The sequence below is a fragment of the Chrysochloris asiatica genome, unplaced genomic scaffold (assembly GCF_000296735.1).
Source record: "Chrysochloris asiatica unplaced genomic scaffold, ChrAsi1.0 scaffold00002, whole genome shotgun sequence".
In the NCBI taxonomy this organism is placed as follows: domain Eukaryota; kingdom Metazoa; phylum Chordata; class Mammalia; order Afrosoricida; family Chrysochloridae; genus Chrysochloris; species Chrysochloris asiatica.
In genome coordinates, this window is record NW_006408520.1 from 40,473,608 (window position 1) to 40,480,318 (window position 6,711).

The window sequence follows — 6,711 nt, forward strand, 5'->3', positions numbered from 1 at the left end:
TTTTTTTTTTTTTTTTTAAGGCACCCTAACAAGACTAAGATAAGTGTATTGCTGAGAAGATTTGTATGAAGCCATCCATTGAGTGTAGGACATGTTCAGGTATGTTTTGTTTGGAATAAGCAAACACAGTTTGAACTGGAATCCCAGTAGTAATACATTTTGGTTTCCCTTCATTTATACATGTAATTATGATTCTTTGGAGGTGAGAAGTTACTACCTAGAATCTGGCTCTAATTTTATATGCAGTACTCCAGTAAATAACTTTGAGAAATGCAAAGAAACTATGCAATTGAAAACAAGAAAAACTAACAAATACTATTTTGTTGATCTTTCTAAAGTACACTCAAGGGTGTGGATAATGAAATAGATGTGCAGAGAGGTGGGTAGTAGCACTGAAATCAAATGAAATGGTTTCTGTCTGCACAGCAATCCAATGTCTATCCCCACAGATTATTTTTTTAAGACTAATTCTAGTTTAAAAAATTTTAAGTTTCTTGCATTAATGGATTTACTACTACCATCTCACCTTTCTCCCCTGACTACTAGAGAATGGGCAGATATTCTGGCATTAATATTTACAAAAGTTAATAATATATATCACCAGCTACTCCTTAGGAACCATATACAGTGTCACTATGAGTCAGAACTGACTTGACAGCACTTAACAACCACAAACAATGATATAAAATTTTTTATATACCATTATGTATAAAATGAGTAGTGTATCAATCACTTTGATATCTCAAGTGAGTAAAGTTTTGCTAAAGGTAATACAGAAACAGCTACAATCATACATTGACAGAGAACTTCCAGAGGTTCAAGCCAGATTCAGAAGAGAACATGGAACAAGAGATATCATTGCTGATGTCAAATGGATCTTGGCTGAAAGCAGAGAATATCAGAAAGATGTTTACCTGTGCTTTATTGACTATGCAAGGGCTTTCGATTGTGTGGATCATGACAAACTATGGACAACATTGCAAAGTATGAGTATTCCAGAACACTTAATTGTACTCATGAGGAATCTGTACCTGGACCAAGAAGCAGTTGTTCGAACAGAACATGAGAACACTGAGTGTTTTAAAATTAAGAAAGGTATGCAACAAGGTTGTATTCTTTCACCATACTTATTCAACCTGTATGTTGAACAAATAATACAAGAAACTGGGTTCTATGAAGAAAAACACGGCATCAGAATTAGAGGAAGACTCATCAACAACCTGTGATATGCAGATGATACAACTTGCTAGTTGAAAGTGAAGAGGACTTAAAATATTTACTGATGAAGATCAAAGAATACAGCCTTCGGTATGGATTACATCTCAATGTAAAGAAAACAAAAATCCTCACCACTGGACCAATAAACAACATTCTTATCAATGGAGAAAAGATTGAAGTTGTCTAGGACTTCATTCTTCTTGGATCAACTATCAACACGGAAGCAGCAGTCAAGAGATCAGACGGTGGATTGCATTAGGCAAATCTGCTGCACAGGAACTTTTAAAGTGTTAAAGAGCAAAGATGCCAGCCTGAGGACTAAGGTGCGCCTGACCCAAGCCATGGTATTTTCAGTACCCTCATATGCATGTGAAACCTGGACAGTGAATAAGGAAGACAATAGAAGAAGTGATGCCTCTGAGTTACAGTGTTGGAGGAGAATACTAAAAGTGCATGGGCTGCCAAAAGAACCAATAGGTCCATTTTGGAAGAAGCGCAGCCAGAGTGCTCCTTAGAGGCCAAGATGGCCAAACTTTGTCTCTCATACTTTGGACATATTGTCAGGAGGCAACAGTCGCTGGAGAAGGATATCATGTTGGTAAGATGGAGGGTCAGAGAAAAAGAGGAAGACCCCTAACGAGATGGATTGGCCAGGTGGTAGCATTTATGGACTCAAGTGTGGCAACAGTAGTGAGGTTGGCCCAGGTTCGGACATTGTTTCATTCTGCTGTGCATAAGGTCACTATGAGTCAGTGCCGACTCGATGGCACCTAACAACAACAACATTTGGCGGGGAGGGGAGGAAGCAAAAACACAAGGATTTTCATAGTTGAACTATGGCTATAGGATGACATTTTAGTATACATTGATCTTTCTATTTTTAACATATACTTTAAACTATTTTACAAGGTAATTTGACACACTCAATTTTAAGTATAAACGTTCTTGCATTCTTAATTTTAAACAATAACAGAGATAAGCACATGAGGCTTATATAAATTAGAAACACATGTCAAATGACAACAAAACACAGATCCAATCAAACTCATTAAATGGTACGTATAGTGATACTATATATGATCCCTTCAACAATTTTTATGACAGAAATATCAATATTATAATCACATATAAATTATGTCATTTTTATGAGTTTTCAAGTTATGAACTCGTAGTTCTATATCCATGTACACAGTCATTGTATTAAATTAGAAGCAAACATATGTGCAGTAGACTACAACAAAAATTATTTCCTATAGTTCACATTAAAATAAGAAAACTGTAATTAGACGTCAACTAAGAAAAAATAAAAAGCCAATATTCTTTAACTGATTGCAGGATGGTAGACCCTCACTAAGAACTTCTAAATTTGAGTTATAGTTTTATCTCTTACTGGAGTTGCTGGGAGATGCAAACAGTTAATGTATTCGCCTGTTAACTGAAAGTTTGAAAGAGTCCACCCAGAGGTACATCAGAGGAAAGACTTGGCCCTCTATCTCTGAAAAAGCTGGTGTTGAAATCATAGTTCTCTGACACACCCGAGGTCTCCCTAATTCAGAATCAATTCTATGGCAACTGATTTTGGTCCCTTACCAGTTTAGAAAACTATAGAGAATTCACTTCATCTTTCTGGGCCTAATTCCTATCTAAGAAATGAGAAAACAATATCTACCACCTAAAAAAAATGTTGTAAAGATTTAATTAGAAAATTGATTTTTAAACTGCTACATTACTCAAGACACTTACTTATAATTAACAGAAAGTACAATCAAATTGATGCAAAACTAAATAAATGATGACTTTCATGCAACTGGAGAGTAGACGAGTATAATACAATTCATATGAGTGCAGAGTTCAATTGGTATAATCAGAAATCTTATTTAGTCTGATAATTCTTTCTATCTTTTCTGTTTTGGTTTTATTCTCTGTTATGGTTTCTCTATGATATGGCAGAGCAAAATATCCACAATCAGTTCCAGGTACAGATCACTTTTATAGCTAATAATTGTAATGAAAATCAAGTTATATTTTTCCAATAATTTCAGGATCCCTTGTCTGAGATAAGATCATGAGCCAATTACTGACTCGAGTGATTGGCTGGACAAATTAAGCACATGAGCTAAAAGCTGTGGTGTTGATGAAAATGCACCTTGAAGATTTCATATTAGAGAGCATTTAATGAATCAAGACCAAGAACTTAATCATTGACAATACTACTCTTCAACAACATAAATATTACTTTACAAGTTGACTTCACCAGATGGAATACACAACAGTAAAAATAAATACATCTGTGGATGAAAACAATGGGAAAACTCAATATCATCAGCCAAAACAAGGCCAAGGGCCTACTGTAGAACAGATCATAAATTATTACTTATCTGCAACTTCAGGCTAAACTGAAGAAAATTAAAACAAATCCATTATCGCCAAAATATGACCTTGAGTATATGCAACCGGAGTTTAGAGACATTCTCAATAACAGATTTGATGCATTAGACATTAATGACCAAAGATTAGAGGAGTTTTGAGATGACATCAAGAACATCATTCATGTACAAAGCAAAAGGTAATTAAAAAGGCAGGAAAAAAAGAGACCAAAATAGATGTTGGGAGACTATGAAGCTTGCTTTTAGAGAAGTGAAAACAACTAGGAAAAATGATGATGAAAAAGAACTGAACAGAAAATTTTGAGAAGACAAAGCCAAAATTATGATAATGTGCAAAGGTCTGCAGTTAGGAAAACAAAAGGGAGAAAACATTCAGTATTTCTCATGCTGAAAGAACTGAAGAAAAAACTCAAACCTTGGGTTACAATATTGAATTCTATGAGCAAAATATTGAATGACACAGGAAACATGAGAAGAAGATAGAAGGAATACACAGAGACACTGTAAAAAAGAGAATTGGTCTATATTAAATTATTACCTGAGGTAGCATATGATCAAGAATGAATGATAGTGACTGAAGAAGTCAAAGGAGCATTAGAAGCATTGGAGATAAAAACAAGGCTCCAGGAATTGATGAAATGCAAATTGAAACATTTCAACATTGAGGTAGCACTGGAGTCACTCATTCATCTATGACAAGAAATTTGGGAGACCTGGCCAAACAATTGGAAGAGATTCAAAGAAGAGTGACCAAACAGAATGTGGAAATTTTCAATTTCATTAACATCACATGCAAATAAATTTTTGCAGAAGATAATTTTAAAATGGTTGCAGTGGCACTTTGGCAGGGAACTGCCAGAAAGTCTAGCTGGATTCAGAAGAGTATATAGAAAAGGGATATCACTCCTAATGTCAGATGGGTCTTGGCTAAATGCAGAGAATACCATAAAGAAATATGTAGCTCTTGTTAAGTGTAGTTGAGTCAGTTTTGACTCATAGCAACCCTATATAGGGTTTCTGAGGACAGCTGGTGGGTTTGAACTGTGAACCTTGTACTTCATCATTCAGTGCTGATCCTACAGCACCAAACCAGGAGTCCAAAGGTTACTCATATATATAGTTTGAAAAGTTCCTAGAAAATTTCTATCATATTTTATTTGATTGTAACATGTACTTTTTGAAGCCCTCTCATATGTGTATGGAGTCCTGGTGTGGCGCTGTGGGTTAATGAGCCAGACTGCAAAGCCATTTGAACTATGAAGTCGGTGGTTCAAGCTCACCAGTTGCTCCTCAGAAACCCTTTACAGGGTCACTATTGGGTGGGAATCGACTCAACAGCACATAACAACAACAATAACAAATATATATATATACTTATCCCTATAGATATACACATATATACAAACAAGAGCGATATATATATATTTCAAAAGTTCGTGGAAAATTTCCATTTATTTCCATTTGATTTTTTCTTTGAAGTGTTTGAAGCCGTCTCATATGTGAATGTGTGTATGGATTCCTGGTGTGAAGCTGTAGGATCAGTCCTGGCCTGCGAATCAAAAGGTCGGCAGTTCAAATCCACCAGCTGCTCCTTGGAAACTCTATACTATAGTTCAAAACCAACGCGAAGGCATGTAACACAACAATACATATAAATATTGTTGTTAGGTGCCAACACATAAATATGTTGTTGTTAGATGCCATCGAGTTGGTACCGACTCATAGTGACCCTATGCCCAACAGAACGAAACACTGCTTGATCCTGGGCCAACCTCACAATTGTTACTATACTTGAGCCCTTTGATGCTGCCATTTTGCTACTCCTTCTCCCTGAGGGTCTTCTTCTTTTTCTCTGACCCTCCACCGTACCAAACGTGATATCCTTCTTCAGCAACTGGTATATGTATGTTGTTGTTGTTGTTATGTAACGTGGAGTAAGTTCCGACCCATAGCGACCCTGTACAGGGTTTCCGAGGCTGTAAATCTTTATGGGAGCAGAACGCCTATCTTTCTCCCGCAGAGCAGCTGGTAGTTTCAAACTGCTGACCTTAAGGTTCACAGCCCGATTCGTAACCACTACGCTAATACATATATACATATGAATATACATATATATATATATATATACACACACACACACACACACACACACATACCCACACACATGAGGGTGCATCAAAGCATCAAAAACTACCCACACTCTAGCTGTAGAATTTATTTTAATCAATTTTTAGAAAAGACACAACATTTTTTACATAATCTCTTTGTGTTTCAGTGCACTTTGTGTACTTGTCAACACGTTTTTATATTCCCTTACCAAAAAGAGTCTTAAGCTGAGCATCAAGCCACAAATGCACTGCTGTCTTCACTTCTTCATCAGAGGTGAATCTTCATTCTTGAAGGGCTGTTTCAGTCCAATGGAGTAAGATCAGGAATATAGGAAGGATGCTTTAATACTTTAAAATATAGGGTTTTTTTCAGGGTGTTAACAGTATGAGCAGAGGTGTGAGGATGTGCATTGTTATGTAAGATCACAATGCACTTGTTTAATCCAAACTTTAGACTTCTGCTCTTCAGTGAACATCTCATTGTAAGTAGCACTGTTGATTGAGGAACATTTTTTCCTGATAGTGTTCCAATATTGGCCCTTGAGAATCCCAGAAAATTGTAAGTATCAATTTTTCAACTGATAGTTGACTTTTGAACTTTTTTCTTAGTCGGAAATTGAGGATGCTTCCATTCAGTCATCTGCTTTTAATTCCCAGACTCATAATAATGAATCTCTGTCTCATCTCCAGTACTGATTTTTATTAAGGAACATTTAGCTTCCTTCAAGAATAGGTCCAAATTTTGTTTACAGGTGTCCAAACACTTCTGAATATGTTCTTTCATGAGTTATTTCAATAATCATCTCAAACAAACTTTTCAAAACACAAGTCTATGGTGGATTAATTCATAGGCAGACCCATAGCTGAATTACAAATTATTGGTCAAAAAATCCACTGCCTCTACGCTCTCAGAGAATCATTTCATGTACACACTTAATGTTGTCATCATTCATGGTTGTGGATGGGCATTTTAATATAATTGGAGCATGGACAATTTT